Source organism: Lontra canadensis, unplaced genomic scaffold (genome assembly GCF_010015895.1).
Source record: "Lontra canadensis isolate GAN:19392208 unplaced genomic scaffold, GSC_riverotter_1.0 scaffold1, whole genome shotgun sequence".
Taxonomy (NCBI): domain Eukaryota; kingdom Metazoa; phylum Chordata; class Mammalia; order Carnivora; family Mustelidae; genus Lontra; species Lontra canadensis.
Window position 1 is genome coordinate 40,776,063 of NW_022630995.1, and position 11,867 is coordinate 40,787,929.

The 11,867-nt window shown below is 36.1% G+C and overlaps 1 pseudogene; it reads right to left on the reverse strand.

The window, feature by feature from the left end:
• Positions 1-9,963: 9,963 nt before the first annotated feature.
• On the reverse strand, positions 9,964-11,391 carry LOC116860276 (annotated as a pseudogene).
• Between the last annotated feature and the right edge of the window lie 476 nt (positions 11,392-11,867).

Sequence of the window (11,867 nt, forward strand, 5' to 3'; positions counted from 1 at the left end):
TATTAAAACATTAGGTTACCTACCTAGAGTATATCAGGCAAATTCATTTGGTATGTACACGACTGCTTTATGCAGTAGCCCCAGGAGATATATTTTGGGGTCAAAGAGTAAAACTAAATGTAGAATATTTGAGCAGTTATGGGAAATATTTTGGTGGTTAGAACTGCCTGTGATGGCAGTGAATTCCACATCAGTGAAGCTATTTGGACTAATATAAACCAACCATTGGGTCTAACCATTGCCAAACAAGAATGGAAAGGATTATTAGACTATACACTAGTTCAGGCCATTTTATACCCATATAGTTTTTTTTTTCTATTTTCTTTTATAATTAAGTCCAGAAAACTCTACTTTCTATCAGAGTTTCCACAAAAAGATAACAGAGAACTCACTCATTAGGCAGTACATCCTCACTTTCTTTCTCTTTCAAGGATTAGTTTATTTTTTTAACTAATTTTATTTGAATAAAAACGTTTAAAAAGGGTAGGGTCTGGATGATAAAATAGCAAACCTCTGGGGACAGTTATGTATATTCATGTCTTAGCTGCCAATGTTAAGATGTCCTAAAACGTGGTCCAGTAACAAAACAAATCAAAAGTGACACAGTTAATTCAAGGAAAGGGGCCAGCATCCACTATGTAATCCTTTTTTTGCTGACTTGCACAAGAGCAAACATCAGTATGTAATGATGCATTATGACACAAAATAGCAGGGGTTAGGGGCAAGCACAGACTGAAATCTTTTCTGCAGCATTTATGAAAGATTCAGAGCCACTTACTGTTCCTTTTTGCTGGTCTAAGCATGAATCAGTTTAACAGCTCAATTTACAATGTTATTGCTCATGGAGGGAATAAAATATATATCAGATGTTCTAAGAAATCTATGTAAGTGACAAATTAGTAATTTTCAATTGTGCAGAGTGAGAATACTTGTTTGTTTTTTTCAAAAGCAATTTGGTATTTGTAGAGAGAAAATGAATAAAAATTTATTATTTTCTAAAAGAACAGAAACATTGGTAGGTGAATGTGTTTGTACATAAAAAATAATCTCACATGGTCCTTGAATTAGCTTCTACAGAGTTCGAGTAATTTTAGGTTTATTTCCCTTTGTGTAACTGAAAACTCCTTCTTTTCATTCTTTTACTTTGATATATTTTACATAGATTTGGGCATTTTAGAAAAAAGAGATTGATAAGCCAAGTATCAAAAATGAAATATCAAATGACTGAAGAAAATATTGCTTAAATGGATAACACTGAAATCAACTGAAGTTGATTTTCAGCCTGGTAAAAACAGCAAGACTTCTAGAACAATCAGGTTACTTTAATTGAGAAACACACAAGCACACAGGGCCCAATTCAGCACTCCAGTTTAAATTCCCAAGTTAGAAACAAGTTAAATTTGGCTCATTATTTTAAGGAGTGTTATAACTTAATTAAATAGAGCAGATATTTTAAAACTTTTACAGGAATATAATAATATAAAACAATTCTTCACCTGTAGGATTACTCATACAGAGAACGAAAAAAAAAAAAAAAAAAAGCACCAAGGTAGGTGCTAGGGGACCTGGGTTTTAATTCTGGTTTTTATACTAATTAGTTCTGTGACTAGATTGAGAACCAGTGTGAAGGAGTTATTTCTCCTCAGTGAGGCTCAGCTTCCAATGTCTTTCTATGCAGATTTCAGATCCAATGATCTCCCAGGTCTCTTGCAACTCAAACATTGTGGAATTTTGTGGTACTACTTTTGGATACGGTTATTATTCCAAAGATTGCAGAGAATGTTTTATTGGTCATCACCTCAAAATACATGGAATTAAAAACATGAGAGAAGTTTTGCATTCCAAGCTTGCAAACTCATTTAAGATTTCGAGCTTCAAGTAGAATGATATGGGAAACACACTACTTCCTGGGCAAATTTTTACAAATTCAGGTCAGGGTATTTTATCTTGGAAATGGAGGATGCAGCAGGAGAGTATTTGCCCCTTATAAAGACTGGAACCAACAAGGTGGCACAGATATGTCTGCTGAGTAAGGTCTCTGTCTTCTGAAGGATAGTTTGGGGTTCTGAAGTGGTCACTGTCGAACAGGATGATGATGGGGAAATGACTTAATTTGGGAGGACTTTATTTTCCTTATATTAAAAAAAAAACTGGAGATACTGAAATCTAACTTATATGGTCATTTTCAGACTAACATGAGATAGTATCTAAGTGAGTTTTAAATAAAAACTTAAAAAAAAAAGAAAAAAAGAAAGAAACTAAGTGCCTGGCACTGAAAGATGTTTGTAAAATGTTAATTGATTTTCTCTTGTATGTAGTCTTTACCTAGTCGCTGCATTTTGTTTTTGTTTTTGTTTATTGATCTATGTTTTTAGAAGCTGTTTGATGGGAACGTTTTAGTGTCCTAGAAAGTAGAAACAGCTTTTTCCCACTTCAATTCACCAAGCCATTTCTTTCAAAGTAGATTCAGACAAGCCTGCGTTTAAAAATTCAAAGGTGAGTGCACCATGGACAGTAGAGTATTTGGGAGGAAAAAAGAAAACAGTATCTTCTTTAAAGAGTTCCTAACACAATGTTTTGGTGCTTGCAGTGAAACTCAACTAAACACTGTTAGTACAAAGTATAAATGCTAACCACACTGAGAATTTTTCTACCTTGGAACAATAAGACATAATTTGTAAGCTAGAGGCAGTTAATTCTACTGCTCTATGTCAGATGGAATTACTGGAAAAGCTGTAGCACTAGGCTAAGTGGAAAATAATGGATACAGTTAAATACATTGTATATTTTTATATAATTTTTAATGAAGCACTAGTATTTATATCTTGATGGATTAAAAAATGCCTCTGCCAAGATTTCCAATTTATCTCTTCTTCCATTTCTATATTTAGTTTATATTCTTTACCTAATAAAAGAAATCAATTACACTGCCAAAATATATTAGAGAATAAAAATATTTAATAATTATATGTATAACATATACAATTTTGTGTGTTTGGTAATAAAATTTATTTTTTGCATTATATTTTTCATGTTTTTATATTTGGGTACATTTTTTACACATTTTGCATTTTACTTTTGATGTGGCTTTCATCTGACAAAATGATTAGCTTGTCATGTTTATGGCTAAGCATCGTACTGAAAGGAACATAACTCAGCATATTCATACGAGTAAAATGAGCAAAAGTGGTGATGAAGCAAAGTGAGGCTCTGGTCAGCATTATGATCATTTTAATTTGTGTCATGCTGGTATCTTCCACTCATTGAAGAAGACATATGTCAACGTTATTTAGAAAAAGACTGTTAAGAACAAAATAATAAATTAAAGATAGGCCTTGTACACTGTCTAAAATGGTGGCTGTGTTGTGACTCTGGTATTAACCCAGCATTAACCTGAAAACACTGTCTCTGACATCAAGAAAGTTACTCGGCAGACATATATGACTTCACCAGAGAACATTTGAGGAAGCACAAAATAATAGAAAATAAATTATTCTCAAGTGCTAAAGGAATGATGGATCAGTATATATGACAAATTGTAATGAGAAACCTAGGGACTAAGTACAATCTAACAGTGAATCAATATAGGAACCAGAGTCAGGCAGGAAAACGCAGCCTTGACATGACCCACACTTTACTCCGACCACCAAATTCAAAGTCATATATCATCTAAGAACTCAAGAATGGAGGTTATAAGGTAACTTCAGGCAGATGGCACTGGGAATAATTTCCTATTAGGGACTTATTTAGAGAATGAAATGGTGTGACTTAAAAAATTAATTCTACAAAAAAAATTAATTCTAAAATTATTTTGCATATCCCAGTTTTTTTTTCATGCTTTAAAGAGAAGCATTGCATCAGTGTAACTACACTCAACATTTTTAAATTTCATCTGTACTGGCATTTAAAGATCTACCCTCCCTCCAAGTAAGGATTTTTTTTTTCTATTTGTTTTTGTGTGTATTTAATTTTTTGTTTGTTTTATTTGGTTGTTTCATTTTTAATGCTGATAAGGAAGGCTGGTTCCTGATGGATGGGGAGGTGTGAGGAATGAAAGAATTTGTATTCAGGAATGAATGAGAAAAAATAAATAAATAAATTATTTTTGAAGACATGCTTCTGGAAAAAACAATGCAAACACATTTTGTTGTGTCTATAAGAAGAAAGCAAGAAGACCTCTGTAACTGGTTAATGTAAAAAAGAATCATTGCATGGCAAACTGCCAGACTGGGGACTGAAGACAAAGTTGTTTCATGGATCTACTATGTGAAAAGGACCTGTGCAATAATGAGAACGTCTGTAGTAAATGGCTGTGACAATGGCAGGTGCAAATTTATGTTTCCCTACATGCCTGAGTCAATGCTAAGTGTTTTTCAGTCACCATCTCATATTATCTTCTAATGGCATCTCTAAGGTTTAGATACTATTATGATCAGACCATTTCAGACCTGAGGAAAAGGAGACATGGAGTGAAAGTCAATGGGTCTCAGTCTTGGAGACACATTAGCAACACCTGAAGATAATTTAAAAATATCCTCAGGGCTTGAATTTAGACTGTCTGAGAGGTTGGGGCAGGCACTGGTATTTTTTAAAGCCCCCCTTTTTTTTGGTTCTAATATGAAACCATGTTGATAAGCATCAAATTATGTAATTTCCCCAAGTTAACACAATGAGGATGGAGTCAGGGTTGGGACCCAGCAAGGTAGACTCTTCATGATACTTTCAGCTGTCCTGTATTTGGGGAAGCAAAAGTAGGCTGGAATTAACAGTGCAGTTCATCCCTGTTCCAAAATTAGGATAATCATCTTATGGCAGGTTCTCAGCATCCTGTTCTTGGACACTCCTTCCTTAAAAAGTCTCCTATGGCTTCTCATTGCTCTTGCTATAATGAAACATTTCTTTCACTTGGTCTATAAAGAAGAAAGCCCTTAGAACCTGGCCTCATCCTTACCCTTGGAGATGCTCCCTCCTCAGGCAGTTGTTTTCCCATCCCTCTGTCTCTGGGTTTTCCCAGAGGTTATGGACTCTGCTTGGATTATGTTTTCTTACCTTCTTCCCAAATTAATACCTGCCCTGTCTTCTAATATTATCTCAAGGATCACTTCTCAGGAAAACATGATTTTCACAACTAGATCCAATCCTTCGCCTTCCCCCTTCTCCCCATTCACCTTATGGATTCTCCACATTTCAAGTTCTTTTACTGCTTTTACAGCTTCACTTGGTAACTATATGTACAAGATTGCTGGATGGAGGTCTCTCACTGCCATCACTCTCCCTGGCCCTAAAGCAGTTACTTAGTGGGCACATCTCTATTTCACATTCTTATGCTATCTTAAATTCCAGCTGCCTTACAGAAAATTTATCTTCCTGCTCTATAATGTAGTTCTCTTTAAGTTTTTATTCACTTTAAAAATGTCAGCATTCTCTTCATTGCCAGGGCTTGGGCTGTTAGAACTACTAATGGTCCTCTTTCATCCAGTACTTATGCTTACCCGGTCAGCCTTAATAGTTGAACACTAACAATATCTTCTTAATTTCTTGTCTTCTTTTCATTCCCACCACCACCCCCTAAGTTCAAGGCCTTATCCCTTCTAATTCACACTACTGCAGCACTCAACATATGGTGGGCAACACACATTGGAATCATTAGATTCATGGGTATAGCTAATTACAATGATATCTGTGCCTTATCCCAGTTCATCTGAGTCCCTGGGACTAAAGCTTTAGGATCTGAAATTTCAAGAAGTTCCCATATCATAACTCTATACACAGAAGTTTGAGAATCATTAAACTAAAATAACTCTTAAGCATTTTCCAATCCTAATCCATTTCTGCTTCATTTGAACATAGATCTTTCTTCTACATGAATATCCCAAGGAATCATCCCAGTAGCAAAATATTCAAATGAAAACAAATAAATTCTGAAACAACATTATAGGGTTATAGAATTAAGGATCTGTTTAAAGTTTAGAAAAGATGTTTTACTTTATGTTGTTCAACTTATTTCTGTATATACATTCCATTCTTCTCTAGACACAAACTTCAGGACATATTTCTGGAGATTTTTCTCTGTATCAGGTTAACACTTTTACACCATTTTACAAATCAGCTTGTTTCTTTCTCCACTGAAAACATGCTCACTCCAACATATGCCTCAGATTTCATACTTCTCTGCTCATCTCAAATGAAATCTTTTAACTCTTTGGTGATCTCTTGAGGGGTGACAGTCAAGACTTTTATTAGGTATCTAAAATATAAATCACAGCTTTTCCAAGTTTTTACAACCTGCTTTTATCATACTTTTCAAAATCATAGAGACTCCCAAAGTTACTCTCCTCTCTCCTTTTACCTTATGTGTCCTATGGTTCCTGTTTCTAAAGAGATGTGTCTTAATATACTTTGGTACTTGGTACAACTGCTGCTGCCAACTAATCCATGTGGCATCTGTGATGTTTGGAAAATTCAAATGCCACTGTCTCAGAGAATTCAATGTAAATGTTGAATCCATAGACTCCACATGCCTCTATTCAATGTGTTGGCAATAATGCCCTCCCCTGGAGAGCTTTCCTATTGGAAGATAAGCACTTCCTTCTTGTCTCTTCCAAATGACGGCTTTTGCTGCCTTCCCCACTACCTTTGGTCATGTATGCTTTCACTTGGTTCAGATATCAATGATTAATGAGTAATACCCCACCTCAATTTATAAGAGACCAAAAAATGAGAAGTCAGATTAATGTAGGTTAAACAAACATTACCAATTAAAACTGGATTCAAAGATGGAGAGTTTAGGTGCAGGGCCAAATAGCCCTGTAGCGTTCACTTGAATCAGAATGACTAACTCAACTGAATAACCTCAGGCCTTCCCAAAAGGATAGGCTCCTTATTTGGTGGCAAGGAGCAGACAAGAAAGAACTTGCTGGACAAAAATGTTTCTTCCTCACTCCTAATGTTCTGTTCTATTTGGCCGAGTTCCCCACAAAATACTACAAATTAATCTATCCCTCATTCACTTCTTTCATGTGATTAGAGATTTTGGAAAGAAAATACTCCTCAAGATACTATGTCCTCATTCCAACATTCTCCTTTTCTTTCTTTCTTTCTTTTTTTTTTTTAAGTAATCTGGGTTGGGGCGCCTGGGTGGCTCAGTGGGTTAAAGCCTCTGCCTTCAGCTTGGGTTGTGATCCCAGGATCCTGGGATCGAGCCCCACATCGGGCTCTCTGCTCAGCTGGGGGCCTGCTTCCTCTTCACTCTCTGCCTGCCTCTCTGCCTACTTGTGAATTCTGTCAAATAAATAAATAAAATATTTTAAAAAAAAGTAATCTGGGTGTCTAGTCTCCCAGAAAGAATATGAATCCTATCTGCTTTCTCATGGCATAAAAAGGCCAAACTTCCTTTGGAAAGCACTCTGTGGTCCAGTTTGTTCCATATTATGCTAGTTAGATCATTCTCTGGTACCTTATTGGGAACAGAGGCAATATCCCTTAAGAATGTTCATGAAAATAGGCCATTTCTCAGTTGAAAAATAAAAACAAAAATAAACAAAAACAAAACAAAACACAAACTTCCAGAAGTTTGTATTTATTCACTCAGAATAAAGACCAAAGTACACATATTGGCCTGAAGTTCTTTGCAAGACTGGTCCCCAACACCTGTCTATTCTAATCTCCTTCTGCCGCTTACCCCAATTCTCTTCCTGGCAGTCATTCTGGCCTCCTTGTTTGTCTGCAAACATATAAGACATTTACTTGACCTATTTCTCCACCTAGGATTCTCTTCCTCTAGATAACTCCCTCAAGCCCTTTGCAGGAAGGCCTACCCTGAAGCCCTATTACTCTATTTAACACAGCAACCCAGCCCCACCTCCTGCATCCCCAAGTTTACTTCTTGTTGTGCTCATTACTTCTTTTACATTCTTATCTCCAAATACACCATACACTTCACTTATTTACTTTGTCATTCATTAAATCTTTCTCCCATCTGAAAATTACATTTTCAGGGTGGTAGTTTTTGAATGTTTTGTTCCATGAACTATCCTAAGCACACAGATTAGTCTGTGGGAAGTAGTAGACACTCATTCAACATGAGGGAGAAGTAAGCCTGGGATAGAGGCAGAAATCATGATGCTCGTATCCACATAGATGATAACCCTGGAGTGTGAGGGCAAAACAAACGGTAGTTATTTTCAGATAATAGTGTTTTCCCATTTTGTACTAGTTGAGTCCTTTGCTGCTAAATATGTTTATAATCTCAACCAATATACACTGTTACTTACTTTTCTAAAAATTATATCTAATTGCTTAAACAATGCCCAATACTGTAAGTCATTTAATATATAACAGTTTTGTGTATGTGAAATTGCCAATATGTTTGCTACAATTAAATCTATATATTTTTACACCACAGAATGAATAATTTAAGCTTATAAACTCTCCCTGCTGACTATTATGTGTTTGACAGAAATTTGTTGTTACTATTATCATTATTGTTGGAAAGTACAAGTATGGGTGAAGCGGTTTTGCAGATGAATAATCAAAACTGAGAGCTGTTGTGTATTTGGGGATTCACCTGTGGAACCCATTCTACTTTCTTGTAGTCTACTTACTTGTGGCAATTGGATGTTCTTATGGAAATTTGAGGGGTTGGGTGTAAGAAAACGTTGAGGATATTAGGTTCTCTACTACAGTGTTCAGGTGTTCATTCACTGTCTTCATGGGTGACAGGGAGCTGTTACAGTGTCAGTAATTCCTACCCATTCCTGGTTACTGCAGCTATAGAAGCTCCTAGCTGTTCCTTAAGGACAAGCCTAGACTCTGCTTCTCTAGCTATGTCCAGGATTTTTCAATTACCTAATTACTTATAACAAAAAAAAAAAAGTGCCATGTTTAAAATAGCTGAAGAAATTTCTGCTTCCTTCCGTCAACCTGGGATTTATTACATACTGTAAGAATTCTCAAATCATGCCTCCTACTGTATTATGCATATATTGTGCCCTTGGCCCAAATGCAAGTTTCTCCTGCATTATAAATAAATCATGTCATTTGCATCCCTATAAAAGCCTTGATCATTCCTTTTTTTTCTTCTTGTAAGTTTCAATTATTCTGAACAATAATGGGTGCATAGTAAGCATTTACTTATTTCAGTGACCACATTCCCATATTCTTACTATAATTGTTTTTAAACAATAAATATTTATTTGATACTATATTCTAGATACTACTCTATGTATATAAACAATGAAGTAGACTTGATTTTCTTCTTTTTTAAATTATGCTACTTATTATTATTTTACGTTCTATTTAAAAAATGTTGTCATAGTTGCCTTAATTTTCCTATAAGACCTTTATAACAAAGCAGCTCTACCTTTGCATCTGTCCTTTTTACTACTGAGTGGGGCAAAATGACCAATAAAATGTAAAATGCAGCATACCCAGTCATGTAATCTAAAAAATTTTCGTGATAACTTATTGTGAATTACACTTGACAGCTCACTACAACAATGGAAAGCTAACCCCTTGTTGGTTCACATAGTCCATGAGAACCAAACTGAAATCACAATATTTTGTTGTTGTTGTTGTTGTTTTGTTTTTTTATTAACATATAATGCATTATTTGTTTCAGGGGTACAAATCTGATAATCATAAGTCTTACACAATTCACAGCACACACCATAGCACATACCCTTCCTAATGTCGATCCTACAGCTACCCCATTCCTCCCAACCCCCTCCCATCCCACAACCCTCAGTTTGTTTCCTGAGATTAAGAGTCTCTTATGTTTTGTCTCCTTCCGTGGTTCCATAATGTTTGATTTTCCCCCCACTCCTCCCACAATCTCCCACCCTGCCTTTTAAATTCCTCATATCAGTGGGATCATGTAATAATTCTCTTTCTCTGATCAACTTATTTCGCTTAGCATACCAGGATATCTGGATAAAATTCTGCAGCTCTACTCTAGCAGTAACTTTACCTTAGGATGCTGCTTTGTCCTGCTCCTTGAGGTTTCTCATTCTTAGTCAGGTAGTCAGGCAGTTCTGTGTTCTGTTCTACTTCCTCATGTGTGTCTGGGAATGGGACCAGCATCTCTTCTCCACTTTCATTTTTCACAACTTGCTGAGCCTTCATAACCTGGGTTGGTGTTATTGCTGATGCAAAGCTCCTGCTTTCAAATCTGAATGGATCCATACCATGAACTTTGAATAGCCATTTGAAAACTAAAGCTAATAGCACCTTTAATTTTTTTTCTTCAAATGTATTTAAATTCTATTTAGTTAAAATATAGTGTAGTATTGGTTTCAGGAGCAGAATTTAGTGATTCATCACTTACATATAACACCCAGTGCTCAGTACAGCAAGTGCCCTCATTAATACCCATCACCCATTTAGCTCATCCCCTGCCTGCACCGCCTCCAGCAACCCTGTTTGGTCTCCATTGTTAAGAGTCTCTTATGGTTTGCATCCCCCTCTTTTTTTTTTTTTTTTCCTTCCCCTGTGTTCATCTGTTTTGCTTCTTAAATTCCAAATAAGTGAAATCATATGGTATTAATCTTTCTCTGACTGACTTATTTTGCTCAGCATCATACCCTCCAGTTCCATCCACATTGTTGCAAATGGAAAGATTTCCTTCTTTTTGGTGGTGGAGTAGCATCATATATATATATGTATATGTGTATATACATATATATATATACACATATACATATATATAAAATCTTTATCCATTCATTAGTTTGTGGACACTTGGGCTGGCTCCCTCCATAGTTTGGCTATTACTGATAATGCTGATATAAACATTGGGGTGCATGCTGGGCTTGATAAAAATATAGAAGAAACCAGAGAGAACCTTTTTGCAGAGGTAAAAAGACCTAAAAAACACAGAGATAAACACCTTTAATTTCTAACAAATCCTCTTCACAGAAATTTCTCTGATATATATCACCAATACCATCTATGTGCAAAAACCACTGTTTTGGAATGCTTGTAGTGTAGGTCCCAGAAAAATCCAAGTTTTCTTTCTATATTAATTCATTTCCCTGAAACTATCACCATCTGCCATATTGGAAGATTGAAGGATCCCATAAATTTCAGAAGCCAGCAGTTTTGTTTCTCTTGGAGTTGTAGTCTTTTCTACAACATTTTGCAAGCTTAACATCATCCCCGGTTCTCCTTTTATCTTCGTTAGCACAGCATTCTGCCAAGTAATGAAGAATGAGCAAAACTAAGTGGACAGTAGGGTCATTGAAATGGTCCAGAAATAAAATAAGGTCAGGCAGACATCCCTGACCCTAGACAATGACTCCTCTATTTAATGGGATCTACTGCTAGATCACATAGTTAGGTAACTACTGAGAAAACATCAGGTTCTTCATTCATGGTGGAGGAGGAATAGTTCATCTATGCCATACACAAGCGAAATCTTCTTAAATTTGCACCAGAGAGTAAGGAGTCCAAAGCCTGCTCCACCATCAGGGTCACACCAAGGAATGACGTAGGGGGACGCAGGAGGCACAGAGTGGTCCCTCCATTTGGAGATGTGTCTCAGCAATGGCAAATGAGCAAGCTAACTCTAGGAGACAAAGAGCAAGGACACTGCTGGGGAAAGGCTCTATAGAGTTTCCCCCATGACCCTGCAACATCTTTCAGTTTTTGACTTCTTTCTTACTGGGCATGTAGATTTGTGGAAGTTTTCAAATAGTAAGGTATAGCAAAAAATGTCTTTATTTGTTCCTTTTGACACATGGTTGCCTTAATTTTACTCTGTAACAATACGTTTTTGAGCATTTTTGCTTTTATAGCTAGACTCATCTCTTTCTCTAAGTCATTTTCATGACATTCTTTTAAAAATGGTGATAATAGGGGCCTCTGGGTGG